Raw genomic sequence first — 14191 nt, forward strand, 5'->3', positions numbered from 1 at the left:
GGTAAGCTGTCATGCTCCATTTAAAAAAAAAAAAGCATCTTGAATACATTTTTAATGTTTTCAAGCATAATACAGGAGGGATGATAACCCCTAAATTAAGCCTGAGCAAACTTTAATCTGTACTTAACCATGTCCCACTTGCCTTTCTGCTTCTAGTCCTTCTCTATCCCCTAGATCCTCATTTATTTACTTATTTTGGTAGTTGTTGGCCTTGACATGTTAAGCTCAGCTAACAAGACTAAGCAGGATCCCACTTATTCTGAAGCGACACAAAGCTGAAATGATCCTGCTCATCTTCAGCTGTGCCAGCTTCTTGAAGAAAGCAGGTATTTTCACGGCTGTCAGGGGGCTCACTGCATCACAGAAATTCTATTTACTGAAAAAGAGATAAAAATGTTGGACTACAGACCAGGATGCATTTAATGTCTCTAAATGAATGTACAGCAAACATCCTTCCCTGTCACATATGGTCCACAATTCATAGGGAACACTTTGAAAAACATCACAGGACCTAAATTAATTGTGGTTTAAGAGGTTTGTAAAAACATTTTATCTAAAAAAATAAATAATTTCCTTCTTGTTTGCTCATTTTTTAAATTTAATCATCCAGCATTATCTCTTGTATCAGTTCCCAGAGATAAATGATGCAAGAGCTACTAGGAATTCAGGAGAAGATTTATAAAAATACTATAGCACTTTCTGTCACCATGGAATTAAGTCTGATACTACAGGAAACCTAACAGTACATCTATAAACGAGTGTTTGATACACATAGGCAGCTGTTGATTGATCACCTGTTCCTATCTGATAACCTAGCATCAGCAAAATGAGTTTCAGAGCAGCACATTCAGGAGCCATCTTGACAAAACAAAAAAAGCTATGATATACCTAATGTAGGATTTCACTGAAGTTAGCTGAGTAGAGCATGACATCCAAGTTGTGAGCAGCCCCTCCAGCACATATGAATTAATCCTCAAGGAGACAGATGGAAACAGTGAAAGAAAAGGAACACACAGTTGCCTACAGCCTACCATCCTGCATTGATGATGCAGCGACACACTATGTAAATCACAGGTGATACAGGGAAAATACATTTATAGTAAAATGAACAGAAGAATCATATCAGAGCTTGAAAAGGGAAAAAAAAAGAGACATAAAAAGTACTTGTGGTATCTATCTCAAGATCCTGTTTCAAATCCTCTAAAACCACATGTAAGTTCTTCTGATTTATACTGGTGATGCAATTAACTTTTGCAAGGGTTTTGGCACTGTGTAAATCTCATGTTTTAGGATCAAAAATGCAGGTAAGGATTACCACAGTGAGATGTGTATACAAACTCTTTTCTCAGACTGCCCTTCATATTAAGGGCACCCCTTGCACAAGAGCACTGCAGCATGTCCCTCCAGCACTGTGTCCAAATGCCATTTCAGAAAGACTTTTCAGAAATCTCCATCACTACAATTTTTTGAAAGTGTACTATTACTGACAACACACAGTTGTTATGATGCAAAGAGAAGTCCATTCTAGGTAACACTCCTACTCCTCTATTACTTTCTCCCTCTGACCATGTTACTACACTCACTATGTTTACACAGATGTCTCATATCCCTCCATACTCTGGTTTCAGGTTCCACTAATGCCACAGGCACCAGTTGATCTGTAATTTTCAAACAATTGGTATCCACAGCCCCCTACGGATGCATGTATTTAGTACTTGGCAGCTTCTACACCTCTGAGAGATGCATGCAACAGAAGGTGGATGATAATAAGCAGATCTCTTACAAATTTTTAAAAATCCCACAGTGCCCTCTACAGTGATGCTACAGCTGAATGACACCCTCTGTTCCCAGTATCAGGCTCCAATTCTATGCAATCTCTCCCCTCCTGATTTCTTGAAAGCTCCATATGGATGGGAAGTTTAGCACAAGAAACAAAAAGACAATATAAAAAAACATTTGCAAACCCTATGCTTTCACAGTGTTCTCCAGATCAGAGAAGGCTGTCAGACAGAATTACAAAAATATCAAGACTGCCTCAATTGAACATTAGAAGCTCACAGGGTTTTTTTGTTCATTTAAAGTGAAAGAAGACACAATTTTGTGTCCTAGAGGCATCACTCACCCCAGAGTAGCCACAGCCTGAATTAAAAATTACAAGCCTGAACCCCAAACCTTTATATGCCTTGTAAGTCTCCTTATGAGCCTCTGCACTCCTTTCCTTTATTGCATTTTAACATTCTTCAGCTTAAGTGAAATCCTTTATTTTGTACTGTAACTACGGTTGCTGGCCTACAAAATCTCAAATCTGTACATGTGCAGCTTGCAAAATGCTAAATGGACCATGCCATGGAGAGAAGGGCAAGAAATAGAGATGCTGGTTGGTAAAAGAGCATGAAATTGAGACAGGCATCTGTGCTCTTTGACCACACTGAAACCAGAGAGCCACACAGAGAAATCAACAGTGAACTTGTAACTGCTCCAGTATTCTCCAGGTGAATTTTAAACACCACACACATCTATTCCCATTTCTGCCAGTATGGCTGTGATGGCTAACACCAAGTATACACACTTTAATTACAGGTGCTGCAGAGAACTCTCTTTATTATTTCACACCTCTTTTCTAAAGGTTCATGGTTGGACTCCAGATATGTTCTCAAAACACACCTGATAGATTTCTTGAAATAGAAGACAAATTAAATGGAACAAAATTAATGTTGCTAGGTAACAACTATAGGAATAAGCTACATATGAAAGGTGCTCATAAAAAACTGAAGCTTCAATGAGTAACAGGAACAACTGGCTATAGGTGCCCTGCAGCAGGAAGGAATGAAGTTAGGCACTTGGATTAGTGGGTAAAATGAGTTTTAGGAATTCTGACAGAAGATGGAAAGCTAAAAAATGAAAAATTCAGTTTTTGTCCAGTTCACACCTAAAGCTTGGCATCCCAAAAAGTGAAGATGATGAAAGCTAGGTATTTTGGGGAAGGGAGGATGGACAAGGAGGTTTTATTTGCTAACTACGGGGATAAACTACAGCAAATCATGTCTCTGATGGAGATTTTGCTGGTATTGCCCTTGGATGGTGCTGCAATTATTCACAGATAGCATTCAGAAGCACTTCCCACTGTACATGATGTTGTTTCTAACCCAAGGACTGCAGAGTCAGGTTGGTCCTTTTGCAGAGTGGATGGATGGATGTTGGATATTGGTTCCCTTGACAGACAATTGCTGTGGGTGGGTATCACCACACCACTGCTGAACTCTTGCTGGACTCTACTGCACACACAAGTGTTGAAGCACTAATGGCATCAGCAGGAGAGAGGGGCTTGAAATCCAAGGAGATCATCTAAACCACCTAGAATTCTGATTGCACATGTTCTAACTATAAGAGATAAGATTAAAACATGTAAGTCATGGCCAGTCCCTTTTCCAGATTGACACAGACCATTTAGAAAACAGAATTACTGACACCCATTTTCTCAAAGGAAATTTGCAGCCTTGGGAAAAAAAAAAAAAAAAAAAAAAAAACAACAAAAAAACACACCAGAAGAAAGCATACCTTCCTTGCTAAAAAAAAAGCATCAGGGCAAAGTTTGAACCCAAAGCCTAACAGGACACCAGCTGATCCTGTGTCACTGCACACTGGGACTGCCCACCTCCTCCTGGGGGAGCACACCCTGGTCCAGCTATCGCTGATAACAGCAATCAGCCCTTCCAAACCCTCTTTGCAGGCCAGGGCCTGCACAACCACTGCTGCATAGTAACTATTGAGTAAGCACATCACTTAAGCAGAACACCAGATTAAGCAGACCTCTGGGAAACGATAATTCTTGAGCAGATTACAAAATCCAGTGAAAAGAGTGATTTTCAAGTAACTGGTAACATCTGCGGGTTTTTTCCATGAACATGAGGCTCAGTGGTTTTCCTGTACCTTTTTCTCGTGTCACCTGCTGTTTGATTTAAGAAAAAGACTGATAAAGACCTTTAAAAATACAGCTTTTTTTTTTGTTTGGGTTTATCAAGACAAGGAAAATCCAAACCAGCCTCAGTTACCCAGCTAGAAGCAGCACCACAGAAGGCAGAAGGGGATATTCTTTCAATTGCCAAACCTAGGGTCAGAGTAGACTAATCCTCAAAAAAAACCTCAAGGACAGAGTGGTTACCTTGGTGAAGGATGCAATACATGACAGAGTGCACAGATGGATTTTCCTGGCCCAAAAGGAGACAGGAACAGAAGGAAAGCTGAAGCTTAAGTCACAGCTTTGTGAGAGGCAGTCATGAACCTACAGCCTTGTTGTGGCCCACTCTTAACTCAGGACAAAAAAGAAAATAAAGAGTGAACATGAGACACAGACAGATCAAGTGACCCCAGGGATTCTCCATTCAAGTCTTACCTTCCTGGTGAGGTTAACTGGATGCCACACTCCTGATGCATTACCTCAACAGCAAAACTGAGAAAGCAAGCCCTGCCAATATATCCCAAAATGATGATCACACAAAGACTGCCACTTACCCTTCAAAAGAAAGTATGTGTGGAACACCTGAGCAGCAGAAGGGCTCCTGGCCTGTGCAGCCCATACAAAACAAACAGAAAATCCACTGGAACTTTTCAGACAACGGGCAAACCCATGTTAACCTACTGAGCCATTAAGGAACTTACAAGAGCTGAAGAAGCACAACACTGGGTGGCAATGAAGAAGGGAATTGAAATACTGTCAGATGACCACAGGGTAAATGCTTGACTGCATATTATATCAGACAGTCACATTCATGAGAGAATGGCTTTAAAAAGATATCTTGTATCAGTGAGAGCTGCAATTTGACACAAAAAAGATCAGGTTTAGTTGCATCTTTATTGAGATTACCCAGTCCTACATCAGAAACAGAATTAAAAGCTTTAAAATACCTAATAACGAAATATTTTTCTTACATTTACATGAAAAAAATTATTTTCCCAATTTATTCTACCATTTTCCATATACAGATTTCTAGTCATAGTGCTTCTCTAAAGTTTTACTTGGATATTTTATACTTATTGTTCGTGTCCAAGAAAAAGAAGAAAAAAGTGAGAATGCTAATCAAATATAGACAAATAACACTACTACACACGTGACAGTTCAAGAGGAAGTTTAAAATTCACACAGATGAGAAGAGCCACACGTGTCTTGCAAATCAAAAGCTATTAAAGGCAAAGTTAAAGACAGTCAAAGCATCTATTGCTTTCCTTTCGGGAACCTGCGCTCTCCCTCCCTGATTAAACACCATAATACCCAGCTGAGTAATCCCAGCTGAACAATCCTTACGAATCAATATAAATACCACTGCACGGATTAGTCCCCTCCCATCCTGCCAAGACAGCCCAGGCTTTATCCCTGCTCCGGGAAACATCGCGCACAACCTGCTAAGGTGCTGCCTGCCGGAGCTGCAGCCACAGCCCGCAACGCCCTGCCCGCTCCAGCACCAGCGGCTGCTCCGAGAGAGCATCGCCCGACTGCCTGGGGAGGCCCCTGCCCGGCAGCCAGCAAACTCCAGCCTTCCTGCACAGTGGGTTTCATTTCAAACCCCCTCCACAACAACTTCAACAAAGCTTTCAAGTCAAAAGTGGTTGGATTAGCCCAGAAAGTCCATTAGCATTTCTCTTCAGGAAGTGATGGGTCTGCAGAGCTAGTGCTGAAGCATTATTATTATTATTATTATTATTATTATTATTATTAGCATGTCCCAGAGCACCTGATACCTGAGCTAACCTTTACTCCCAAGGTTAAACCGTGAGTTTTGAATTTTGCCCCAAACAGGTTTGTTGCTGGCTTACAAAGCATGTTTGAGGATGTAACAGAAGTTCCTAAAGTTGCACACAGCAATTAATGAATCAGCTATTCTTTCAAGTTAATTAAATATTGCGTTTTCAGCATATAATAGTTACCTAGCTATAACTGATGGACATACAAAGCAGACAACTTGGAATATTTCATATTTAAGGCACCTCTTGTCAAACTTAACAGAACCAAAGTCATGTGAAAAAGTAAAATGCTTAAACGTCAGGGTAATTTTGGTTTCTTTTTATCAGTTGCTTTAATAGTTCAGTATTAACTGCAATTGTTATTTTGATATAATATCTACAAGAGACTAAACTAGGGGAGAGTTGTTTGGAATTGCAACACTAAAAGACATTAAAAAAGCCTCCTTGAAGAGGCTGTTGTGGACTTGTAGAAACTTAATTGTTTCTACAAGAACATTAGAAATTGCCTCTGACTTGACTTTTAAACCCAGTACCCAACAAATAATGATGAGCAAGCCTAGCTACCTTCACTTCAGAGACAAAGGCAGCTGCCATCCAGATGTCCTCTTATGGCATAGGCAGCACCTTGATATAAGCTTTTCCTTCATTTTTTTGCCCTACTAAAGCAGCAGAGTTTTGGAGCACGCATTTAATTTCATCTGTGCACAGATATGCTGTCCCCAAATCAGCTGTCTATTTTAGGCTCTTCTTTCAGGCAAGCCCAGCAGTTGCTTCTGTAAAATCACAGTCCTTTGGGGTGCAGAATAAGGAGATCTCCTCCCTTGGCCTTGTCAGCAAAGGGTGGATGATTTGAGAGGAATTACTGCTGTAAGGAAGCGTGAACCTCCAGTGCGTGAGAAGGGAACGCTCCAGTCCTACCGCACGCACGGATCCCCAGATGGCAAAGCATATTGCTGCAGTCTCATCCCAAATGGCGGTGTGGAGCCACCGCTGAAGGTGTCTGCACCCCACTCCGCTCAGCAGGAAAACAGGCATTTATAAAAGCTAAAAGCTCTGTGATGCCTCTCTCTGCTGTGACTACACTGGTTCCACGAACTGCCATTAGTCAACCTGTTTTGGTTTTTTTAACATAAGATAGCAACCAAAAACACCCCCAACCCCAATCAAGGATTATGTCACCAACAACTAACCCGAGACCAGCAACAATACAAAAGAACAAGTAATCTACATTTACCATTCAAAACTTCATTGAAAATCAGTAACATCAGCCTGACTTTATTTAGGCCTAAGAAAACCATGTGCTAATGTTTCTTCTGAACTCACCAAATCGAGTTTCTTTTCTTTTCAGCTAGACAAAGCCTAGTTGTTCGTGATTTATATCCCACAGTAAGCTGCACTGGTGAAAATCAGTCAAGATCAGGCTCACCCAGATGGGAAATCTGCAGGTGTGCTATGCAGAAGACTCATCACAGCTCTGCATGAGTCAAAACAAACTTCTCCATTATGCCCGTTTTCCTTCTGAGATCTTTGTGCCTGATTTCACAAGCTGTGCGCGTTCCCAGGTCAGGTACGCAGGGCATACCCTGTGATTTTGGGATATCAGCCTGCTGCTCTTCTCCATCTAGTCAGCGTTCATGGAGGCCAATCCCCTGCCTAGACTCGCTTCCTCGCACGTCCACAGAACAAGGCTGGAAACAGAACACAAGACATTTTCCCTGAAGGGTACTCTGTTAACAGACCATCACTTCTTATGAGGTTGTCTCCACTTCTCTTACCCCACGTGACAAGGATGTCACTCACCGGCACGCTCAAACGAGCTCGCAGGGAGCCAATGTCCTGCACTGCACAGCTTTAACTCACCCCACCACCCCTCTTAGGAGAGACGCCCCAAAAACCTGTGGACACAGGGTCAGTGTTCTCAAGAGGTGAGACAACCTGCTCACCTCGCTCTGCTTCGCATCTGAAATACAGCACAGAAAAGCAGAGAAGACTGGTTTGCTCCGCCAAAAGCACGCCCACGTATTTACAGACCTAGAAAGGCTCAGACCTAGAAAGAGGCAATGCGTCAACAGGACAGAGCTCAAGGTAGGCCAGAAGTGCTGCTGTAAAGCCTGAAGGCTCTGAAGGCCTTCTCTCAGTGGCTTTTTAACAAAGTCAGCACCTCCAGGTTAGCCACAATAGGAATAATACCCATGGGTGTCCCAGCAGCAAGCCTTCCCAGCCTCAGTTCTCCAACCGAGTGACTCATCAGTGATGCCACCCTAGCCTTAGAGGTGACCTGTATTTCGACTTCAGTGTATTCCACATCCTCCCCCTGATGTGCATTTTTTCTGCTTAGGCTCTAAAACTCATTGTCATCTTTCTGAAGAATATTCATGGTTATTCTGGAGCCTAGAAGCTGTAGTGACTGGGCTCATCACCCAACTGTCTTTGAGTTGCCGACCTTGCAACTTAAAAACCTGTCATCTGCAGTACTTCAGATTTCAGAGGGACTTGGAACACTCTACTATGTCTGAGCTCTCCAAGATTTTTCAACCACTTAAGGACAAACCACAAAAACATACACAAAAACAGTAACTCCCTTTTGCCCTTGAACACCAGCAAGCTCACAAATTAATTGCAAAGATAAACAAAAAAATTAGCAGCCCCCACGAAGCCTTGTTTGAAATATAAACTTATTGCCATCCTAGCTTATAAAAATGTAGAAGTGCATGCACATGCAAGCTCTTGAGCAAGGTATGTTAATCAGAAGGGTTACCAAGGCACAGCCACTCCTGCGCAGTTACAGATGCGCTCAGACAGTGGTGCTGTAGCACACCCTAACATCACACTGCTCCCAGCCTCATCTTGGACATGGCACAAATTGCCTGCAATCTTGATTTGGACAGAAAGACTTAAATATTGTTACTGCAATCCTAACGCCATTAATGAAATTACATACTAATTGCTTTGGTCAGTAGCACCTTATATACTTTAATTACTTAAGCAGCTGCTTGCTGTTAAGAACTCCAGATTTAGCTACATCTCATGCTATAGTTTGAAAGGGTTTTTTTTTTTTTTTTTGTTTAGCTGGTTTGCCCCATTTAACTCTGGCTTCTTTTAGCTGAAAATGCAACTAGCTTGACAGAATCTTGTCCTTTTTAATAGGAACAAAGAGACTTAGAAAACGTAATAATTCAGATTGATCTTCCCCTTGAAGCTTCTTGGCTTTAAGAGAAGTGCTGCAACCTTCTTCAACCTCAATGCAAGAATGTCAGCTCCTTTGATGCATTTCTCAAGTATCCTCACATGACACAGCTTGCTGAAGTGCTGTCATGAACCACTTGCAGCATAATGTTTACATAAAGGCAGAAATAAATACTGTGCTGCTTATCACAGGCAGGTAAACTGAAAGACAGTGATGACTGAAGCTTATTGTTACAATGGTGCACTGTGTTAAAAGATTTTAGTGCAGAACTGACATCAAATTACAACAAAGTTGTTTTTTTTCTACAGGATTTGCTTATTTGATTAAGCTATGAAATTTGAGGGGTTTTATCCCCTCCTCTTATTACGTGAGCTTAAAACAAGTTTCAAGCTTGCTATATCTGCTTTATAGAAAACGTAAGAAATCAGAGTTACAGAAATGTACTGCTCTAGTTCATTTTGGGACAGCCTTAACATCACAAGATTTTTTTCAAAGCTACAGGCATAATAAATAATGCAAGACTACAATATTATCTTTTGCTATTTTACTCCCCTTTAAAAAATTCAAAAGCATTTTCAAATTCAAAAACATATTTTCACTGATGTTCTTCAATCTTTTCTTAGATGGACTTGAAGACCATCTGACTACAAAAGCAAACCAACAAACAAGCACAGACTTTGCTTCCTTATTTGACAAATTTACAACCTAAAGCACAAGCCAAGGCAGCTGCAGCATCAGAATGTACAGTTACCTAAAAGTATTTTTAATCCTGAGTAGTGAAAAATAAATGAAGGTTATTTCTCTTTTCTGATGTGTTTAAGCACCTAAACACACTTTAACCATAAAATGAATAAAACACCAAGATATGGTCTCAGAACAGCAAAGACCTGCACCAAGAGCTTCTGCACCATGTAAAGCACTAGAAACCACTTCAAAGTTTCCTCCATCTCCAACAGTTCTCCAAAGGAGACACTCCATATGGGCTTCCTTTCAAATTGCAATGAACTGATTTTGAGAGTTATCTTGCTGAAGAGCAACACCTACTTTTATACTTGACTCAAATGGATTTTAGATTCTTTCTGTCTTCCTCTTTCACCACAGTAGGGTACCATTTCATTGAGAGCTACTTATGTTCTTTTCTACCGTATTAACCTCTCTAGTGTCCACTCTGTCAACAACATCTCCCAATTCTGCCCTCATTAGTGAGTCTGTCTGTTGGCCCCTTGAATCTGAGGATGCACTCAAAGACTGTCTTCCACATGCTTCCAATAAAATACATTTGTATAGGTCTGCACATTTGCCTCAAATACAAGGAAAGGTTGTGAATAACCAGTTCAATAGAAATGACTCCACATTTCTACTATTTTCCTGTTAAAATATCTGAATTTCTAGCCCAGTATAAGTGTCTAAGAATGCTTTTATTGCTGCATTTCATTTCACTTGTCAAACCAGAATAAACTTCCTTCAGAGAAAGTGGTTTTTTGCTATTACAAGTACATTAGGAAGAGTGCCAGCGCAGCTGTACCACCAAACCCCTGGGAGACACCAGACCCTGGGGAATGCAAATGGTATGAGAACATCTCTTTTCAGGGCAAAGTCATCAGCACGGAGATCACCAAGCCTTCTTGCTCAAACACCCTTGCTGTAAGAAAGGAGGCATTCACCCCAGCCATGCCTTCAGCAAATTTCTCTGATCGTCTCAGTTTGCCTTGGAGCCAACAGTCTGACAGATTCATCTCTAAACTTGCTCTTCAGAAAGGGATCTCTCTGTTTTGCATTTCACCAGCATAACACAGCAGGAGACATGTATCCTGGCCCAAAAATCTCTGCACTATTGCCATAGGGAGGAAAGGTTGAGATGATTTTTTGTTTTGCTTTGTTTAGTCGTTTTCTTAAACAGAAAGTTTATAGAGATACACAATGATAGAAAGATAATACCACAAACATAAATACTGTATTAGTAGACATCTTGGCTCCTAGAAAAATGAAAACAAATTAGATCTCTTTCAATACTTTCATTTCAGCTACATACTAAAACTATCTTAAAGAAACTCCACGGCTTTTCACTTATGTCTCAAGTGTTTTTAACTTATCTCTTTATCCCACATTTAATGCCTTTTTTTCTTTTTTTTTTCCTTTTTTTTTAAGTCATCTGGCAAGTCTAGTCACTGCTCCCAACTTTAATTTCAATCCCCACATGCACAAAGCTTCAAGTACCCTTCAGCTTAATTCACTGACCTCCTCCCTCCTGTGAGTCAAGAATTATGCACCATCAATCGAAGCACATTTATGGTACTTAGAAGCTGCATCATCTCTCATCACTTCCATGTCACAGGCTGCACACAAATAAGTCAATTTACAGAAAGGCTACCCATCATATCAAAGTAATACCCTATGGTTTACCCAACACATTAGGACACAATCTCAGATATGTTCTCATTTCAGTCTTGACTTCATCTCTGCAGAACTGGCTCTCAACACCATGAACAACACTGAAGTGAGACTTCATCTTCAAAAAGACCATGCACACTACTAAGCAAATCTCAACCACTACTAAGCAGGTGTTTTGCAATAGAAGTTCTGCAATAGCAATATCCTCATTTGACTGATGGGGAAAATGTAGGCAGACATCTACAGTTATTTTTTCAATTCCATGCAGAAGCCGATTCACTGAATGAGTGCTTCTGACTCTTCGTCCCGCTTCACACAGGCACAGTGGCCAACCCCAATGAGTATTTCCCAACTTCTACACAGAAGGGGTTGTGGGCTGTGGGGTGGAGAGCCCATGGCTGCTTCTGCATGCTCATGTAAAGCAGCACACACTTGTCATCATCCTGCCATGATTTCTGCAGCCCAGTTATTCTGAGCAGCTTATGGATGCCTGAGTCTCTGATGGTTAGCTACCACCACACAGGAGCCAGGTCTGCTGCTGCCATCATCACCTGCTACAGTTTGCAACCCCTCGTTCCCACCTGTGCCTAAGAGTCCAGGCAACCCCACAGCACAGGCTGTGGACATTTCTTACTCCATGTAACTTCCAAAAGCAGTGAGAAATAACCATGCCCCCAACAAGGACCCTGCTACCTATAAAGCTGCCAGCCAGCCCATGGTCAATCACATTCTTCCAGCAAGGACTGGCTTTAAACAAAGGCAGGACACTCTGCAGAGATGCAGAGCTTACAGAAAGAACCAGGAAGTTCCTGTAATCAAAGCCTGTACCATTTTACAGTCTTCTTGGTATCTGAAGTCTGACTTCATTCATGAATCTTAAATAATTTTTTAAACACAGAAAATCATGTTGATACTTAAATAAACATAACTCTGCCACTAAGAAAGCCTACTTTTCACATTCACCCAAAACCACAGAAATTTATTAGCCAAGTATTTTTAGTTACTTTTTTTTTTTTTTTTTGATGCACCACAGTATATGTTCTTTTTGACATAACTGAGTTAAGGTATACTTGCTGATATAGACCATGAGTGCATTCCAGTGTCATTAGTTTGTCTCAACTAGAAGAGATATGTTCCTATGCTAGAAAAACCTTAAAATCTGAAGTCCTCGACTTCCCAGTCATCTGGCAGAACCAACCTTTATTTTATATACAGATTATGAAAGACATTTCTAAGGAAGATCATTTTTAAGCGATAACTTGAACGGGGCATTTTCCTCTCAGCTGTACAATGTGTTATCGCTTTATGTGACAATCCCATTTTTTTATTACTTAAGATCCAGAAAATTGTTTTAATGTGCAGAACAGGATACTAAAAACGCAAATTCTATACTTGTTCAGACTGCTTAAACTAAATTTGCTATAATACCGTCAGCCAATTTTTAAATCCATTTAATCTTTAAGCACCAGGACAACTTTTGTTTAGCATTTGTAATTCTTCCTCTAATTAAGACCAACTAACAAGTGAAAAGGAGGAGCACAAAGTAGTTGACTGAAGGAATCCTAAAGCACCAGAAGCCTTTAGGAGCACCAGAAGCTTGCAGGAGAACTGCAATATCAGAAATACGCCCCATTCCACTATTGCAAACAAGTCTTACCTCACGCTCGCTCTATTTCTCACCCCTAGAAATGTTACAGAGATAGACATTGCTTGGTTGTTTTTTTATTTAATATTTTTTTATGTTTTTTAAAGAGAAGCAAAGTGAATTTCTGTATTAATTTCCAAGATGATAAAAGCTCTGCTTTAAAGATGAAGCTCATAAAAAAGTAAATTAACTTACACTTTTCTTCACCTGAGGCACAGGAAAGAAGAGACAGAAACCAAAGGTTAGGACACTTATTAGGACAAACAATGGAAGGAAACTAAGAGCTGTACTGCCTGTTCTCCACCCTCTCACTACTTTGACAGAGATTGAAAATATAACTTTGAAGGTCAGGGGAAATCAAAAATCCAAAACTCAGATATCCATCTCAGAATTGTTTGCAGACAAAAGGGCTGCACTGTGTCAGCTATTAAAAATCACCTGCATCACAAGGAAAATCAAAGGTGCATGGGTGGTCAGAGACAGAACAAAAATCAGTTCAGTGTTTTTAACGGGGATAGGGGCAAATCAGAACTTTATCTGGTTAAATGGATTTCCTTTTGAAAAAAAAGGAAAAAATATCTGGTTCCAAAATTGTTACGTGTTCATGTGAAGTAAGGCTGTTAAAAAGTATCTTGCAAAGATGAAGTCTAACCAATACCAATTCAGCACGTAGTTTCTGACACTGTCTGCTCCTACTTGACCACACCACTGCTACCACACTCTTAGAAATCAGTTTCATAGAAAATGGGGCCCATTCTCCCCCATCATCTTCAGAAAGCACAGAGGCACAGTTAACACTGTTCTCTCGAGAAATCTGTCTGCTTTTACCAAAGCAGAGGGATTCATAAAATAAAATAGCCTCCCTTCAAGAGTCACAGTGATTTCAAAAATTCCATGTGCTGCAGATAAATGGCAATTGGTTCCTGACAGATGATACTCTTAAAAGTCTGAATAAGCAGAATAGATTTATTTCAGATTTGAACACAGAGTCATGAAACCAGATTAAAGCCCTAGAGCTTTCCATGTAATCAGATACTGAAAGTCAGTTCTCTTTCCATTAAAGCTGACCTTGCATAGTGACATTGTACTTTTATCTCAAAAATTAGAGATACTTCTAAAAAGATTATTTTAAAAATATATAACAGTATAGCTGCAGTGAATATGGACTGTTTCCATCTCTAAATATATTCTTCCCCTTCCATATATCAAACTACCTTTTGAACTTAGAA

The 14191-nt window shown here is 40.4% G+C and overlaps 1 protein-coding gene across 4 annotated transcripts in view; it reads right to left on the minus strand.

The window, feature by feature from the left end:
• The window catches only part of GRB10 (growth factor receptor bound protein 10), a 144949-nt gene that overhangs the window by 60061 nt on the left and 70697 nt on the right, over positions 1 to 14191 (minus strand). The gene's annotated exons all lie outside the window — the stretch shown is intronic.

Source organism: Melospiza melodia, chromosome 1, assembly GCF_035770615.1.
Source record: "Melospiza melodia melodia isolate bMelMel2 chromosome 1, bMelMel2.pri, whole genome shotgun sequence".
Classification (NCBI taxonomy): domain Eukaryota; kingdom Metazoa; phylum Chordata; class Aves; order Passeriformes; family Passerellidae; genus Melospiza; species Melospiza melodia.